Source organism: Bos mutus, chromosome 19, assembly GCF_027580195.1.
Source record: "Bos mutus isolate GX-2022 chromosome 19, NWIPB_WYAK_1.1, whole genome shotgun sequence".
Lineage (NCBI taxonomy): Eukaryota > Metazoa > Chordata > Mammalia > Artiodactyla > Bovidae > Bos > Bos mutus.
Window position 1 is genome coordinate 56,161,306 of NC_091635.1, and position 19,235 is coordinate 56,180,540.

A 19,235-nucleotide genomic window follows, 5' to 3' on the forward strand; every position below is an offset into this window, starting at 1 on the left:
ACTCAGCATTCCATTCCTTCTGTAAGAGAGCTGTGTGAAAAGCTCTCTTGACAAGGGAAGGGAGGGCGGAGGTACCCGGCTGCCTGCTTTCAGGGCAAATCCTTCCATCTCCCCCCAGAAGGAAGCTTAAAAGGAGGCCATTTAGAGCAATGCATCCTCCCCGCAAAGGCGGTCCATGCACATTCGGCTACCAAACAGTTTCCCTTTTAAATAAGGTTGGGGAATATTGCATGTTACTGATTCTCAGAGATTCACGCTTCACACTGACATGTTAAAGGTTCTGAGAAATAAACCTGTTTATGTTTAATGAAAGATTTCCAAAATCTGTGCTTTGCTTCACCACTCAGTCATGTCCAACTCTTTGTGACCCCCGTTGACTGTTGCCCGCCAGGCTCCTCTGTCCATGGGGATTCTCCAGGCAAGAATCATGGAGTGGGCTGCCTTGCCCTCCTCCAGGGGATCTTCCCAACCCAGGGATCAAACCCAGGTCTCCCAAATTTCAGGCGGATTCTTTACTGTCTGAGCCACCAGGGAACCCCAAGAATACTAGAGTGGGTAGCCTATTCCTCCTCCAGGGGATCTTCCCTACCCAGGAATCTAACCAGGGTCTCCTGCATTGCAGGCGGATTCTTTACCAGCTGAGCTACCCGGAAGCTCTTCCAAAAGCTATTTGACCATATAGTTTTTTTTTTTTTCTCTCTCTCTCTCTCTTTCATACAATACTTATCAACAATCTGTTCTGAAGAATACAAACTGGGAAATGCAGGTTTAATGGAAAATCATTGTGACCTTTGGTGTTAGCAAGTCTAGATTGGAATCACTATCCAATTGTTTACTTGCTGTGGGGCCCTGGGGAATGTACTTACCCTCTCAGAACCTCTGTCCTGCCATCTTGAAAAGGAAGCTCATAATTCCAGTCTCCTAACGGTTTCTGTGGAAAATTCTGAAAGAGACAGGAATACCAGACCACCTGACCTGCCTCCTGAAAAACCTGTATGCACGTCAGGAAGCAACAGTTAGAACTGGACATGGAACAACAGACTGGTTCCAAATAGGAAAAGGAGTATGTCAAGGCTGTATATTGTCACCCTGCTTATTTAACTTCTATGCAGAGTACATCATGAAAAACACTGGGCTGGAAGAAGCACAATCTGGAATCAAGATTGCTGGGAGAAATATCAATAACCTCAGATATGCAGATGACACCACCCTTATGGCAGAAAGTGAAGAGGAACTCAAAAGCCTGTTGATGAAAGTGAAAGAGGAGAGTGAAAAAGTTGGCTTAAGGCTTAACATTCAGAAAATGAAGATCATGGTATCTGGTACCATCACTTCATGGGAAATAGATGGGGAAACAGTGGAAACAGTGTCAGACTTTATTTTTGGGGGCTCCAAAAATCACTGCAGATGGTGATTGCAGCCATGAAATTAAAAGACGCTTACTGCTTGGAAGGAAGGTTATGACCAACCTAGATAGCATATTCAAAAGCAGAGATATTACGTTGTCAACAGAAGTCCGTCTAGTCAAGGCTATGGTTTTTCCAGTGGTCATGTATGGATGTGAGAATTGGACTGTGAAGAAAGCTGAGCACCGAAGAATTGATGCTTCTGAACTGTGGTGCTGGAGAAGACTGTTGAGAGTCCCTTGGACTGCAAGGAGATCCAACCAGTCCATCCTAAAGGAGATCAGTCCTGGGTGTTCTTTGGAAGGACTGATGCTGAGGCTGAAACTCCAATACTTTGGCCACGTCATGCGAAGAGTTGACTCATTGGAAAAGACCCTGATGCTGGGAAAGATTGAGGGCAGGAGGAGAAGGGGATGACAGAGGATGAGATGGTTGGATGGCATCACTGACTGAATGGAGATGAGTTTGAGTAAACTCTGGGAGTTGGTGATGTACAGGGAGGCCTGGCGTGCTGTGATTCATGGGGTTGCAAAGCGTCGGACACGACTGAGCACCTGAGCTGAACTGAACAGTCCTATGAGAATGAAATAAACGAAGGTATTGCTTGGCACCTGATGGGAGTCTGGTGAATGGCAGTTGCCATTTATAAATATGACCCTTTGTGGAGTGGAGGCTGTGAGGCACTTTCCAGATCCCCCTTTCAGAATAAAGGCAGGAATTGTTTCTCCAGTTGCTGAGAAAGTTGCTGGGAGACAGCCTTCCACTCTCAGCCCTGTTCAGGAATGGTCTTGGCTGAAGAGGGCAGGGCAATGACGTGCCCTCTTAGGGCAGCTGTGGAGTGGCTCCAAACACCGAGCTCTGACCCTCTCACCCTCTTTGTGAGGGCTGTCTGGGCTTCAGAGTTTCCCGTGGGCTGCCTACAGCCGCAGCTGAAACCACCCTACAGCCCACTTTCTCGCCCTCCCCCAGGCCCGCTTGTCTCCCCCCTCCCCACTCTGTCCCCCTTCTCTCTCTTCTACAGGTGCTAATCCAAGACCAGTCCCTAATAAAGCTCTAGCACACACATTTCCACTTAAGATTCAGCCTCCTGAGGACCCAGCCAACGCCACTGTGATTCTAACAGCCCACCTTCCATCAGGACTTGGATGGCAGGAAAGAGAGACAGCAGGGCTCCAAAAGCCTCAGCAAGAGCCAGAGTTATGCATTTAATGAAGTAGGCGTTCCCCAAAGAAACGCCTCCCGTGCCGGGCAGACGTCCCCCCGTGGCCGTCTCTGGCAGGTTCCGCCCGGGCCGCGGACTTGCACAGGGTGGCCCATCAGCGGAACCCAGGCAGCTTGACAACCACGAGGCTCGTCAGGTTCACCCCAGACTGTCTTCAGAGGCAGCTTGGGATGACACTGGGAATCAATATCTGGAACCAACCCTACAAATGATGCTGATGCAGGCCACCCTTGGCCCACGGTTGGAGAATTGACGCTCTAGACTTTTTCTCTTTTAGGCATGGCAGGTCAGGTGCGCATGCGTGCTCAGCTGCTCAGCGTCCGACTCTTTCGAGCCAACGGACTATAGCCCGACAGGCTCCTCTGTCCATGGGGTTTCCCAGGCAAGAACCTGGAGTGGGTTGCCGTTTCCTTCTCCAGGGGATCTTCCCAACCCAGGGACCAAACCCAAGTCTGCTGTGGCTCTTGCACTTGCAGGCAGATTCTTTACTACTGAGCCACTGGGGAAGGCCTGGATAACCTCTGTCAACTGCACAAGATGTCAGATAAAGGAGATGGGTGGACTGCAATAAAACTTCATTTTTGGAAGCAGGCTGCAGGCCACTTGAGGCCACAGGCCATGCTTTGGCAACCCTCACCCTGACTCTTATTTTCCAAGGCATGATGCCAGGATCATCAACTTCACCTTGAACCCTGCTAGACAATACTGATTCCCAGGCGCAGGTGCAGAATTACTGAATCAGAATCTGCAGTTTAACAAGCTGGGCAGGTGATTTCTAGTATGTTTGAGTTTGAGAAGCAATACTATGTAGTGTCCACTGGAGCAAGCTTCTATCGCCACAGGCTAGTTAGCTTCTCTCTGTTCTATGATTACAGAGGAAAGATGGGCACCTTCCCAATCTGTGCTAGCTACCAAAGTGGCCCATAAAGCAGGTCAGCTCAAAGGCCTCTCTCCTGGACAAATCAAGTAAATTCTGACTTTCTCACCGGAGGCCAGTGGTTAATGAACGTGAAACACACACATTTGTAAAAAGATATAATCAAGCTGACACCAGGTGGTGGGGGAAGAAACCCTTTTATCTTTGAGGGGGAAGTAGAGTAGAAGATCATCTGGATTTTCAGGCACAAGGCTCATCTTCCTGACTCACGCAGTCCTGTTTTTCTGGTAGAGACTTTGCAATATTGCATTAGTCAAATGATTCTGCAACATCATTTAAATGACACAAAATGTCTGCTTGTGTCTGATCTGAGCATGAGTCTGAAAGCACATCAGTGCCAGCCCATCTGTTTCTCTGGAGAGTAGATCCGGAATTAATTCTGTTAGCAATAAACAGGCTTGGGCTTCCCTAGTGGCTAAGTGGTAAAGAGCCTGCCTGACAATACAGGAGACACAGGTTCGATCCCCAGTCCGGGAAGATCCCACGTGCTGAAGAGCAGCCAAGCCTGAGCACCCTGACTACCGAGCCTGTGCTCTGGAGCCTGGGAGTCGTGTCTGCTGAGCCCACATGCCTAGAGCTGTGCTCCACAACAAGAGAAGCCATGGCAATGAGAAGCCCCCCTGCATCGCAACTAGAGGTTAGGCCCCACTCACCACAACTGGAGAAAAGCCTGCCCTGCATCAAAGACCCAGCATAGCTGAAATTAAAAATAAATAAATTTTTTTTTTTTTTAAGTTTTCAAAAGAAATAGCAGGCTCATTTGGCAGGATGGCCCTGGTAAGTACATATAAAAGGCCTATGTGCCAGAAGCCCTGTCCTCACAAGGGGCATCACCAACATAAGGGCAGGGACACTTGCCCTGCCCTCCACCCATGCCTTGACAAATGCTTTCATGGTTGAACTTAACCGCTCCATCTTCTAAAGCAGTGACTGGCAAACATTTTTTGTAAAGGGACAGACAGTAAACATGTTAGGCTTTGTCAGCTTCATGGTATCCCCATTCAGCTCTGCACTGTAGCACAAAAATAACCATAAAGAGTGTAAGGTAATGAAGGAAGTTTGTTAATAAAACTGTATTTACAAGAAAAGCAGTGAGTGGGATTTGACCTAAGGATTTCAGTTCAGTGAATCCTGCTTTAGAGTGTCTAGACCACTGCTTCTCAAATTTTAAAGTGCATAGAAATCCCAGGGTATCTTGGTAAAATGCAGGTTCGTATTCAATAGGTGAGGCCTGAGTTTCTACATTTTTAACCAGCTCTCAGATGATAATGATGGTGGTGATCTAGGACCATGTTTTGTACAGCAGGAATTGAGTTTCAGACCAGAAGTTCTCAAACGTGGATGCACCCTGGAATTATTGCAAGAAAAACAGGGCATGAGAGGATGGTCATGTCCCAGGTCTCAGGCAGGTTTGTGGGACGGGCCACCAAGTGAGGATCCTTGGCTTCATGAAGGAAAGAATTTAAGAGTTAGCCACAGCATTTAGAGAGATACACATTCCACAGACAGAATGCTGTCCATCCCAGAAAGTGAGAGTGGCCCCCAAATATGGGGTGTTTGGTTTATATGGGCTGGGTAATTTCAACAGTTCATTCCAACTATTTTGGAGAAGGAGTGGGAATTTCCAAGAATTGAGCCACCAACCACTTTTTGGTCTTCTATGGCTAGCCTCAAAACTGTCACGGGCCCTGTGGGTATGTCATTTAGCTAATGGATCAATATTATAATGAGTACAATGAGGATTAAGTTTTACAGGAAGTTGAATCTTTCACCATCTTGGACCTAGTTGGTTCTAACCAGTTTCTGTAGTGCCCTCAACAGCTATGTCATTCTTTTGAAGGTTGTGCCCTACCCTCCTCCTATCTCAGAATCACCTGAAGAGCTTTAAAAATACCAGTGCCCAAGAGGAATGATACCAAAATCTGGTTCACACATTTACCCTCTGAAGTTCTGGTTTCACTGGTCTGAGCATCTTTATTTAAAGCTCCCAGGTGATTCTGACATGTGACTAAAATTAAACATCATTGGTAGGATAGAATCTGGAATCCTTAGGGCATTCATGTCAACTATTTGGTAGAGGAAGAGATATTCACCCAGCAGACGCTTCCTGAGAAGTTAGAATGTCCCAAGGAAGGTCATCTTCTGAGTGTGGGAAATACAAGTGGAATGGAGGACTTGAAGAGAATTGTGAAGATTCAGAACAGGTTTTCAGAACACTAGGAGAAGAGGCAGAGCCAGGGACAAAGGGATTCCCCAATGCTGTAAAGGGCCCACTGCAGTTAGAGAAATTTTTCAACTGAATAAAAGGAAGAATTTGCTGATGGTAAAACTGCCAAAGTTGTCATTGGCTCCCACTGGAAAGGGCAAACTCCCCATCCCTGGATGATTTCAACCACTGGTGACCTTAGCACTTTTCATGCACAAAATCTATGTATCAAGAACAGCCAAGCAGGGTGTTACCAGTAATTTTGGCTATTAAGAGTTACCAGTAATTTTGGCTGTTAAGAGTTACCAGTAATTTTGGCTATTAAGAGTTAAACTGCCAACTTTTGCGAATGAATGACTTTAAAATTGCATACTTTAGAATAAAATCAAGTCTGTCTCTGTAACAGCATCCCTTTTAACTGTGTGCATTATGTATTCTCTTTGAGTGGAATAAAAGGCGTGGCAAAAGCAGGTGCCAGGAATTGCACACAACCCACCAGCTCTTGATGCTGGGAAAGACTGAAGGCAAGAGGAGAAGGGGACGACAGAGGATGAGATGGTTGGATGGCATCACCAACTCAATGGACATGAGTTTGAGCAAGCTCTGGATGCTGGTGACAGACAGGGAAGCCTGGAGTGCTGCATGCAGTCCATGGGGTCGCATGGAGTTGGACACGACTGAGTGACCGAACTGAACACCAACTCTTATCTCATTAGCAAAGGTGGTGTATCACACAAAACAAGGGCTTTGAACTGCTGAGACAGATAGTGCTGTGGTAAAGGGAAATCCAAGAACTGAATTTGGAGCGGGGACATTGAAGTAGCAGTAGTTAAAACACCTTCTAAGTCTGATACTTGGTGATTCTAAGAAAACACCTGTCCTTCTGTTTGTTCTTTTGGTTTGAAAGTAAAAGCTTCCTTTAAGAGGAAGAATGAGTCACTTCATAAATTATTCAGGGCTTGGGGTCCTTTAGAGAATTGCTCTCTGGTCTTTGATTGAGGCAGGGATCTTCTTCCACAGCCCAAGTCTGGGTCAAGGCTACAATTTTTATTTCTCAGATGCAGAGAAAGGCCATGCATGGATAATTAGGCCATAGGTAACAAGGCCTCCTCCATCCTGTATGTTTATGATTGTCAAAAGCATCACCTTGTGCATGGAATTATTTTCCTTAAAGGCCAGAATTGTTGCTTGGTCTAGATTGGGTGTTGCTGCGAAGGATTAACTGCTAGCAAGGTGCAGTGTGACACACCAGTGTGCCCACGTTCACGTATCAGCTTTATCGTTTTCCAGGCAAACAGATTGCTTTCTGCTCAGTGCCAACGTCATCATCAGTAAAATGAAGATAATGGTACCTGTGTCACAGAGTTAGTAGGAGGACATAATTCAGGTCAAGTGCTTAGATTAGCACCTGGCAGATACAAAGGTGAGTGAGTACTCAGGCTACACTAGTTATTATATAATCCCTGCCTTCCAGAAACTGAGAGAAAGATCACTTAAATGGACATACTTCTATAATACATGCAGCCGATAAGTAAGAACATAAAGCAAAATTAGACAGTAGATATTTTATTACTTTATTACAAATAGCTGAGAAAAGAAAAGAAGCTAAAGGCAAAGGAGAAAAGGAAAGATATACCCATTTGAATGCAGAGTTCCAAGGAATAGCAAGGAGAGATAAAGCCTTCCTCAGTGATCAATGCAAAGAAATAGAGGGAAATAACAGAATGGGAAAGACCAGAGATTTCTTCAGAAAATTAGAGATACCAATGGAACATTTCATGTAAAGATGGGCATGATAAAGGACAGAGATAGTATGGACCTAACAGAAGCAGAAGATATTAAGAAGAGGTGGCAAGAATACACAGAAGAAATATACAAAAAAAGATCTTCATGACCCAGATAATCATGATGGTGTGATCACTCACCTAGAGCCAGACATCCTGGAATGTGAAGTCAAGTGTACATCAAGGCTGTATACTGTCACCCTGCTTATTTAATTTATATGCAGAGTACATCATGCAAAATACCAGGCTGGGTGAAGCACAACATTGCCGGGAGAAATATCAATAACCTCAGATACGCAGATGACACCACCCTAAAGGCAGAAAGTGAAAAAGAACTCAAGAGCCTCTTGACGAAAGTGAAAGAGGAGAGTGAAAAAGTTGGCTTAAAACTCAACTTTCAAACAGTTAAGCTCATGGCATCCAGTCCCATCACTTCATGGCAAATAGATGGGGAAACAATGGAATCAGTAAGAGACTTTATTTTGGGGGCTCCAAAATCACTGCAGATGGTGATTGCAGCCATGAAATTAAAAGATGCTTGCTCCTTGGAAGAAAAGCTATTACCAACCTAGACAGCATATTCAAAAGCAGAGACATTACTTTGCCAACAAAGGTCCATCTAGTCAAAGCTATGTTTTTTTCAGTAGTCATGTATGGATGTGAGAGTTGGACCATAAAGGAAACTGAGTGCTGAAGAATTGATGCTTTTGAACTGTGGTGTTGGAGAAGACTCTTTAGAGTCCCTTGGACTGCAAGGAGATCCAACCAGCTCATCCTAAAGGAAAGCAGTCCTGAATATTCATTGGAAGGACTAATGCTGAAGCTAAAACTGAAACAATTTGGCCACCTGATTTGACAAACTGACTCATTGGAAAAAACCCTGATGCTGGGAAAGATTGAAAGCAGGAGGAGAAGGGGATGACAGAGGATGAGATGAGATGGTTGGATAGCATCACTGACTTGATGGACATGAGACTTAGTAAGCTCTGGGAGTTGGTGATGGACAGGGAAGCCTGGTGTGCTGCAGTCCATGGGGTTGCAAAGAGTCAGACACGACTGAGCAACTGAACTGAACTGATTTTATTACTTTAATAGATTCAACTTGCATTTTTAAATTAAGCACCAACTCTTTTGCTTGGGATCAAGGTCCATTATGATCTGATGCCAATGTTTCTACACACATGACACATTCTTCCTCATTAAGAAAATAACCTATAGTAGAACAAAGCCAGACCATTAACTGGGACTTAATGGGCTCTGTCCTTTCTTACCTCTAAAATCTCATTCATGATATTTACAAAACTTGTGTGTAATATAGTTTTTACTCATCTTAATTGGTCAGTATCTTCCCACTGAGAGAGCTGATTCTTAGGTTAATAAGGAGTCCGGAGCCCTCAAGAAAGAGGTCCAGGGCTCTCAAGGAGGAGAAAAGGATAAACGTTCCTTAGTCTTAGTCACATAAGACTTTTATTTAAGCCTAGAGCTATTTTCTTTAAGTTATTAGTTACTATATATTCTTTAAGCTATACCTTTTTATTTTCTTTAAGCCCAGAGCTGATGATCACACAGCAAAACAACTCATCTTAACTCTGTACTAAGGATTATATAACAACAAGGTATACTAATCATGTTATCTTATGTGGGAGTCGGTCTGGTAAGACTTTTCTATTGTTAGTTCTAACCTTGCTAATTTAAGAAGTATGTTGTGGGAGTGGGTCTGGTAAAAGTACATAAGACCTTGATAAGACCAGGGCACTCTCCATCACCCTTCTGATGTCCATGTCAGAAGCATTCTCTGTCTTTATACTTTAATAAAACTCTGCTACACAAAAGCTCTTGGGTGATCAAGCCTGGTCCCTGGTACCGAAGCTAAATCTTTGGAGATCATGAATCTGACATCGTTCACCATAAGCTACCACCACCGTTCACTGTCCAGGCCAAATGACTTTGTCTGTGAAGACTTTCTCTATAATCCCAGCAGATGGACGGAATGTATTTATCCCTTTCTGTGGAGTCAACCCTTCATGCCTATGGAGGCATACCATATTCATCATACTCCCCCTTGGTTTAGAGTTATTTTTATGAAACCCACCAGGTTTAAGTACCTTGAAAGACAGAAGTTGCTACTTTTTCGTCTTTCCATCCGTCCTCTGACCTGACCCCAGCACTGCCCCCTGCACAATGAAGACTATGGTGCCTGATACACTGTAGGCATTTGACAGATGGGGGCTGGGTCCATGAATCTCTGGGATGTAAGAAAGCATAAGGGTGAAGATGGGGGGAATTCCTCATGTAGCCCAAATTGTTGTTCATTCGCTAAGTGGTGTCCGATTTTTTTGCCATTGCATGAACTGCAGCACACCAGGCTTCCCTGTCCTTCACTACCTCCCGGAGCTTGCTCATCACCATCGAATTGGTGATACCATCCAACCATCTCATCCTCTGTTGTCCCCTTTTCCTCTTGCCCTCAATCCCTCCCAGCATCAGGGTTTTTTCCAAAGAGTCAGCTCTTCGCATCAGGTGGCCAACGCGTTGGAGTTTCAGCTTCAGCATCACTCCTTCCAATGAATGTTCAGGGTTGACTTCCTTTAGGATGATCTGATTTCCTTGCTGTCCAAGGGACTCTCAAGTCTTATCTGGCACCACAATTCAAAAGCATCAATTCTTAGGTGCTCAGTCTTCTTTATGGTCCATTGAGAATCCCATGAATACAATATAGCCCAAGTGGCAAAACAAAAAGTAGATGCCTATAACCCAGGGGGTGCAACCACTTACTAAAGTTCAATGTCTGAGAACAAATTCTTGTATACATCAGGAGCTAGCCACACTCACACCCTCTTCTGAAAGAACTGTCCCTGCACTTAGAGCCCCTGGAGAAATGATGGATGAGTCAATTGTGTTGTTCTGTCAGAGTTCATCTTCTAGCCTGAGTTAATTGGATGAGGGAAGTCAGTTCATTGAAAGCCTGCTTCATAGAAACCTAAAACCTCAAGAGATAAGGTTCAGCTAATGGCTCTCCCAACTGAGAATGTCATATTGGGATTTGGAGTATTTAACCAAGAGCTATAAATACCGGAGCTCCTGTAATAATAACACAGCTGTATTTATTGAGCATGTATTATGTGTCATGACTACTCAGAGTATATAAGGACATTATCTTATTTACTCCTCACAATACCTTTGAAGTTGAGGCTGTTATTTAGTTCAGTTCAGTTCAGTTCAGTCACTCAGTCGTGTCCGACTGTTTGCGACCCCATGAATTACAGCATGCCAGGCCTCCCTGTCCATCACCAACTCCCAGAGTTCACTCAAACTCATGTCCATTGAGTCGGTGATGCCATCCAGCCATCTCATCCTCTATTGTCCCCTTCTCCTCCTGTCCCCAGTCCCTCCCAGCATCAGGGTCTTTTCAAATGAGTCAACTCTTTGCATGAGGTGGCCAAAGTTTCAGCTTTAGCATCATTCCTTCCAAAGAACACCCAGGGCTGATCTCCTTTAGAATGGACTGCTTGGATCTCCTTGCAGTCCAAGGGATTCTCAAATTTGCTGGCATATTGAGTGCAGCACTTTCACAGCATCATCTTTCTGGATTTGAAATAGCTCCACTGGAATTCCATCACCTCCACTAGCTTTGTTCATAGTGATGCTTTCTAAGGCCCACTTGACTTCACATTCCAGGATATCTGGCTCTAGGTGAGCGATCACACCATCGTGATTATCTGGGTCATGAAGATCTTTTTTGTACAGTTCTTCTGTGTATTCTTGCCACCTCTTCTTAATATCTTCTGCTTCTGTTAGGTCCATACATTTCTGTCCTTTATTGAGCCCATCTTTGCATGAAATGTTCCCTTGGTATCTCTAATTTTCTTGAAGAGATCTCTAGTCTTTCCCATTCTGTTGTTTTCCTCTATTTCTTTGCATTGATAGCTGAGGAAGGCTTTCTTATCTCTTCTTGCTATTCTTTGGAACTCTGCATTCAGATGCTTATATCTTTCCTTTTCTCCTTTGCTTTTCACTTCTCTTCTTTTCAAAGCTATTTGTAAGGCCTCCCCATATAGCCATTTTGCTTTTTTGCACAAAAGGTTAGTTAGTGTAAATCTAGCAGCCAGCTGTGTTGGGTAGCTGGCAGTTTCTAAAGCAAGGAATCTATCTTCCCACCAAGACTGGGAGACATAGGCCCTTGATTCCATTTCAAAGGAAGAGCTTTTAGGGGCATTTCTTGGCAGTCCAGTGGTTAGACTCCGTGCGCTCACTTCAGAGGGCTCAGGTTCAGTCCCTGGTTGGGGAACTAAAGTCCCACGAGTCTCTCAGCACAGCACCGCCCACCCCCACAAAAAAAGAGAAAGAGGAATAGCTTTCAGAAAAACACCCCCAAGCCTATCTGAACCAAAGTCACCTGCCTCAGTCAGGGAATAGTTTCCTGCTTATATTCACGTTGTCAGTAACAAAACTGAGTTTGGCACAAGCCAGACAGGCTTTTACTCAGTGGCCAGAGAATGTAGGAGAGGCACTCATGATTCCGAAGGGAGGAAAGTAGGGAACTTACAAGGGACAAGAGGCAGGAACATCATCAGAAACTGGGGAGGACAGGGATTTCCAGAAACAGATGGCATGTGCAGGCCCTCAGACTCCCTTGCACATGGCACAAATTGTGCCCAGCAGAGCACAAATCTACTGCTTTGGGTGGATATCTTAGCATGGCAGTGAAGCAAAGGTAACTTTCAAGCACTTCCAGGTTTCATCTGAACAGGCTCTTTCCTGTGGTCAAACCAGAGCCAGTGTGAAGCCGTTGACTATTGTGTACCTCTCAAAGCATGTATCTCTCAAAGTATAGCTCCAAAGCAGCTCTGCTGGACATCAAGTACTCTTGAAACAGAGACATAAATCAAGGCAATGAAAGTGATGACTATTAGTCACTATCTTGGTCCAGCTGGTCAGTTTTGGTTTGTTGAGGGCCTTTGTGTCATCTTGTTCATAAAACACAGTTAGTCTATATGACTGAAAACAGGTTTGGGCCCGGCCGCTTGACCTGCATAGTAAGGGTGACAGTTCCTTTTTTCATTCAAAATACTATAAGATCTTTCCTAATCAAACTGTATTCAACCAGAACTTTTTTTTACAATGTGCAGAAACAGCTTTTGATGCAAAGGTTTAGTGTAAAAAAGAGAATAGAAAACTTGCTTAATTTGCTTAAAATATCATTGTCTTAAGAAACTGTTGGCAAGCAATGGACATGCTGCATTTTATTTTTTTAATTAATCTTATTTTTTCATTAATACATCTTTTAACACTTGCCATCAATGTTTTTTGTTGACATGGAGTTGGTGATATATAGGCACAAAAGACAGATATTTAAATTATTCTAGGATTTTTACTGTAAGTTGGCTCTCAGTAACTTAATCCAAATACAAAGATTTCTGAAGTTTCTGAATAGGTAAGGGTACTACACTGATTTAATTTTATCTGTATTGCTACCATCCTGAGCTGAATGTGAAGAGCATATGTTCTATTTTTGTTTCTCTTTACTCTTTAGATTTCTACTTTTAAATGGTACTGAATTGTGAGTTTAACTTGATGCTCACAGAAGCAGTCATGGATGGAACTATTCCTCCTTGAGTTTTCACAGATTCAGGCTTTGTATAAAGAGTCCTTTTATCCTTCTCAGATGAGCTCCTTTCTCTGCCTCCCGATGGCTTTACTCTACTTCTGGCCTGCACCACTTCTTGGCTGGATTATTCTAATCATGTTTCACCTGCTCACTCCATTTCCAGCTTTATTCACAGTAACCATTAGAATAGCTTGCATGTGAGAGAAGGCCAGAATTAGAGTGGTATAAACAAGACAGAACTTTATTTCTCTGTTGCTCAAAAGTCTGGCTGTCATGACAACTCTGGACCAAGGGGGCCCAGTTCTGTCTATCTTTCTGCCCTGCTCTGCCGCATACTCCCCTACACTGCAGTTCAGTCTGTGGAGAAAGGGACCTGGGTGCGGGGGAAGTCCTTCATCCACCATCCAGCAACTGCACTTCAGCTCACATATCTCTTTACCCAGAATGTAGTCATATGGCCCACACTTAGCTATAAGGCATCTTTATTTTGTGCAACCACGTGCCCAGCTGAAAAACTCGGTCTCTCTTAGGACAGACAAAAAGGAAATGATATAGAATAGTGATGCCCAATATGGTAGCCACTGACCACGTGTGGCCACTTACATTTAAATTTAGTAAAATTAAGTTTTGGCAAAATTCAGTTTTTCAGATACACTAGCCACATTTCAAGTGCTCAGTAGTGTAAGTGGCTACATACCATGACATTGGACAGCATAGATATAGAACATTTCTGTCATCATTGAAAGTTACACTGGATAGAACTGATGTACCGACCATCTTGTCCACACCCCTCCAGTTCTCCAAACAAATTTCATCGTATATAACTGATCACTTCATTTGTGTGTTCAAACTTTTTAAACAGGTCTCTACTGCTTTCAGAAAAAACACCAAATCTCCTTGGTCTAGCACATCAGTCCTTTGTTTAATCTGAACCCTTCTTATGACTCCATCTTCATCTATGACAATTCTCCACAAATGCCTTTGACCTAAAGCATGTGGAATTGCAGCTCTTAAAACATATCATGCTTTTGCATATGCTGTGCTGTCTCTGTTACCCCCAAATCGAGTTCACCTCTTGGTGGGTATCAAGCCAAAAGACCCTGTACCCTATCTGCTTACAAAATCCCCCCTTGAGATACTTCACTCTTCAATCTCAAGCAGTACAGGGCCTAAGGTCAGTCTTCTGTAACTGCTTCCCACTGAGAACAGGTATTGTAGAATCCCTAGTTAGATGAGTGAAACTCTTGCTGCTCAAGCTAGATAAGTTTTGGAGTCCACTGAAGCAGCATTCATGAAGTAGCCATGAAATTAAAAGACGCTTACTTCTTGGAAGGAAAGTTATGACCAACGTAGACAGCATATTCAAAAGCAGAGACATTACTTTGCCAATAAAGGTCCGTCTAGTCAAGGCTATGGTTTTTCCAGTGGTCATGTATGGATGTGAGAGTTGGACTGTGAAGAAAGCTGAGCGCCAAAGAATTGATGCTTTTGAGCTGTGGTGTTGGAGAAGACTCTTGAGAGTCCCTTGGACTGCAAGGAGGTCCAACGAGTCCATCCTAAAGGAGACCAGTCCTGGGTGTTATTGGAAGGACTGATGCTGAGCCTGAAACTCCAGTACTTTGGCCACCTGATGCGAAGAGCTGACTCATTTGAAAAGACCCTGATGCTGGGAAAGATTGAGGGCAGGAGGAGAAGGGGACAACAGAGGATGAGATGGTTGGATGGCATCAGCAACTCAATGGACATGGGTTTGGGTGGACTCCGGGAGTTGGTGATAGACAGGGAGGCCTGGCGTGCTGCGGTTCATGGGGTCGCAAAGAGTTGGACACGACTGAGTGACTGAACTGAACTGAAGTAGCATTTGCACCTCATTTGAATAGGATTATTGTAGCATGTATAGGAGAGGCATAGCAAGAGAAACAATTAACAGAAACTTTGCGATGTAGAAATATGAGCCAAGACTCCCCTAAGTCAGACTAGTTTTCTAATATTTCCCCTAACCTAGGAAGGGGTTTCCCAAATAGCTCAGATGGTAAAGAATCTGCCTGCAATGCAGGAGTCCTGGGTTTGATCCCTGCATTGGGAGGATCTTCTGGAAGAAGAAACGGCAAGCCACTCCAGTATTCTTGCCTGGAAAATTTCACAGATAGAGGAGCCTGGTGAGCTACAGTCCATACGGTCACAAAGAGTCAGATACAACTGAGCAACTAAATACAGGAAGGGAATAATTCAGAGATGAGAGTTGATTTTTTATATATATCATAAGTTGAATCACATTAAAAGTCTCATCAGGTACAAAAAAGTAGCATTTGATATGTATTATATAATAACATACGTTCTTTCTTGAGAGACTGTTAAAATATCAAGGGCCATGTGTTTTCGTGGGACCATATTTTTTTTTTAATCATAGAAACATTTGAGTTCAGCAGATTGGCATCTTGATTACTATCTTTTAGGGCTTACAGGGTAAAATTCCTTAAAACCTCTATGTGAGTGACAACATCCTCTAATTTTTTTATTTTGAAATGTATTCCCCTCCTCAACAGCCAAACAGATGTACAATGCATGTTTATAGGTCACAAAACTGACCACTCTAGTCAGCGTCAAGTTTGATTCAAATCATGTGCTGGTCACAATAACCTCCTCAGTTGGAAAATTTCTATCTTTTGATTGCAAATATTTCGATAGATCAAAATATTTGTCCCTACATGCAAGGGTGCTTGCTGCCTGTCATAACTCCATCATTTCAAACGATGCAAGGCCTCCTTTTTGCTCATATATTTGCCTAGTCAACCACATTTGGGGAAAACTAATCAGAGTTTTGAACTCTTAGAGTTTTGAACTCTAAGAACAAGCTTATAGTTATGTTAATGGAGGAAAATGTTATAAACTATACATGTTATCAATTATACTGAACTGTCACAGAAAGTCTGTACACGTGCTTTTAGCAGTAGACTTAAAGCAAGCCATAATACAGACCATGAGTAGTTACATTATGTGACAATTACACTAGAGAATTTCCTTTCCATCCTAAACATTGAGGGAAATTCCAGAGTTGATAATGAGACAAACATTTGGTAAAGAGCTCAATTAAATGAGTAGGAGGGGTCTTGGTCCTGGTCCAGATTCCCAGGTCAGCTGTCTATCACTGCTGTGGTCTTTTCCACTCCTGGTGCGGATGTCCTCTAGGGTCACCAGCCTTTGTATAGACCAGTCCAATGCAGAGGCCCTTCTGAAAAGGGTCACTTTAATAATTCCATTAAACTTTACAGTACTATAACATAGCAGCAAGGAACTATCTGGAAAGTGAGTTTTAGGCAGTAAATACAGACCGTAGTTAACAAAACTAGAATTTAATATCCCCTGAAACATAATCTTTTTCTTCCTAAAATCACCCTCATTTCTAACAAGTATAGCCAAATTAAAACTAATTTGCTTGCAAAATTAAGTCTGGTTAATAGTCCATTCTAAAGATCAGTCCTGGGAGTTCTTTGGAAGGACTGATGCTGAAGCTGAAACTCCAGTACTTCAGCCACCTCATGCGAAGAGTTGACTCATTGGAAAAGACTCTGATGCTGGGAGGGATTGAGGGCAGGAGGAAAAGGGGATGACAGAGGTTGAGATGGCTGGATGGCACCATTGACTCAATGGACATGAGTCTGAGTGAACTCCGGGAGCTGGTGATGGACAGGGAAGCCTGGGATGCTGCGATTCATGGGGTCGCAAAGAACTGGACACAACTGAGCAACTGAACTGAACTGAACTGAATGGACCATGTAGGCTTTTTTAAATTAGCTGTGCTGAAACTTTTCATAAGGTAACTAATCCTTTCTCTTAATAGTTTTATGAAGTCATTGGGGTTTTCATTAAGATTCTTTAATTTATTATCCAGTTCAGCAGTATGATCTGAAATTTATCAGAAACAAGTAATTGTCAAAAAGTCCTTCCTGTGAATCTTCTTGAAGACAAAACACTTTTTGCAGAAACATTCAGTTCAGTTCAGTTCAGTCGCTCAGTCACGTCAGACTCTTTGCAACCCCATGAACTGCAGCACACCAGGCCCCCCTGTCCATCACCAACTCCCGGAGTTCACTCAAACTCATGTCCATTGAGTCGGTGATGCCATCCAGCCATCTCATCCTCTGTCATCCCCTTTTCCTCCTGCCCCCAACCCCCTGCAGCATCAGAGTCTTTTCAAATGAGTCAGCTCTTCGCATCAGGTGGCCAAAGTATTGGAGTTTCAGCTTCAGCATCAGTCCTTCCAAAGAACACCCAGGACTGATCTCTTTTAGGATGGACTGACTGGATCTCCTTGCAGTCCAAGGGACTCTCAAGAGTCTTCTCCAACACCACAGTTCAGAAGCATCAATTCTTCGGTGCTCAGCTTTCTTCACAGTCCAACTCTCACATCCATACATGATTACTGGAAAAACCATAGCCTTGACTAGACGGACCTTTGTTGGCAAAGTAATGTCTCTGCTTTTTAATATGCTATCTAGGGTGGTCATAACTTTCCTTCCAAGGAGTAAGTGTCTTTTAATTTCATGGCTGCAATCACCATCTGCAGTGATTTTGGAGCCCAAAAAAATAAAGTCTGACACTGTTTCCCCTGTTTCCCCATCTATTTCCCATGAAGTGATGGGACCAGATGCCATGATCTTAGTTTTCTGAACGTTGAGCTGTAAGCCAACTTTTTCACTCTCAACTTTCACCTTCATCAAGAGGCTCTTTAGTTCCTCTTCATTTTCTGCCATAAGGGTGGTGTCATCTGCATATCTGAAGTTATTGATATTTCTCCCGGCAATCTTGATTCCAGCTTGTGCTTCTTGCAGCCCAGCGTTTCTCATGATGTACTCTGCATAGAAGTTAAATAAGCAGGGTGACAATATACAGCCTTGACGTACTTCTTTTCCTATTTGGAACCAGTCTGTTGTTCCATGTCCAGTTCTAACTGTTGCTTCCTGACCTGCATACAGATTTCTCAAGAGGCAGGTCAGGTGGTCTGGTATTCCCATCTCTTTCAGAATTTCCCACAGTTGAATTTTCCATAATTGACTATACTTCAATACAAAAAAAAAAGTTAAAAAAGATTTTTAAGTGTATATGCAGGTTGTTCAGGTATACCAAGCTGGCACTCCTCTAGAAATAATTTAAGTTACCAAAGCCCCCTAATGAGGGTCTAAACCAAGAGAAATACAGATTGTGTCATTGAAGGGTTTCGCAATCAGGCATCCTTGATCAGCCTCCAGGACTCAGAGGGCAGGGATGTCTTACAACCTCTCGGATCTCTCAGACTCTCCAAGACAACCAGAGCAAATCTGATTACTTATTCAGTTCCTGAATCATTCATTCTCCCACCTTGAGATGGGGACAGAGCTTTGAAGCTAACTTGTGGAATAAATGTCACTCACCTCTCCAAAGCAACTCCTTAAATCAAGATGTCCACAGTGTCTGCTGTGCACAGACTTGACAATCAGGTGCCAAGAGGGATTCTCCTACGCCCTTCCCCACAGTCCCCCAGAAACACAGACAGATTCACCCAGGTGAGCTACCGCAGCCCACTGCGTAGCATATTTGGAGCTGGAGAAAGCCAAAGAGGTTAGGTGAGATATCCCATCTGGGTCAAAACTTGTTATTGGAAAATTGAGTTCACCTTGGTGTGGGGCCAAAAGACACAGACAAGCCAAAGAGCAGGAGAAGGAAGGATTGATTACTTACAGCAAGCAATGGAAATACTGTGGATCTTTCCCAAAGCAGTGTTTCCAAGAACAGCAAAATTGGGAAAGTCTTAAGCTAAGGGCAGATGTTAATATATTCATGCCTTCAGCAGAGGGGAATTCAGCACAGAATTGGGAGTTAGGTCAACAGAGTCCAAGATTTAGTTGACTGAAGGCACAAGGGTCAATAACGGTCAATATCCCCCAGATTATGGAAAGTTTTTCTCTCACTCATTTCCATCTTGTAAACCAATATAGCCTCTCTGCCAAGGCCTCTTTTTTCTCTCTAGATCTTTCTTCCCATTGTTCTCTCCAGCTGTTTTCATTGTGAAGGTCTAGGAACTGAACATGAAAG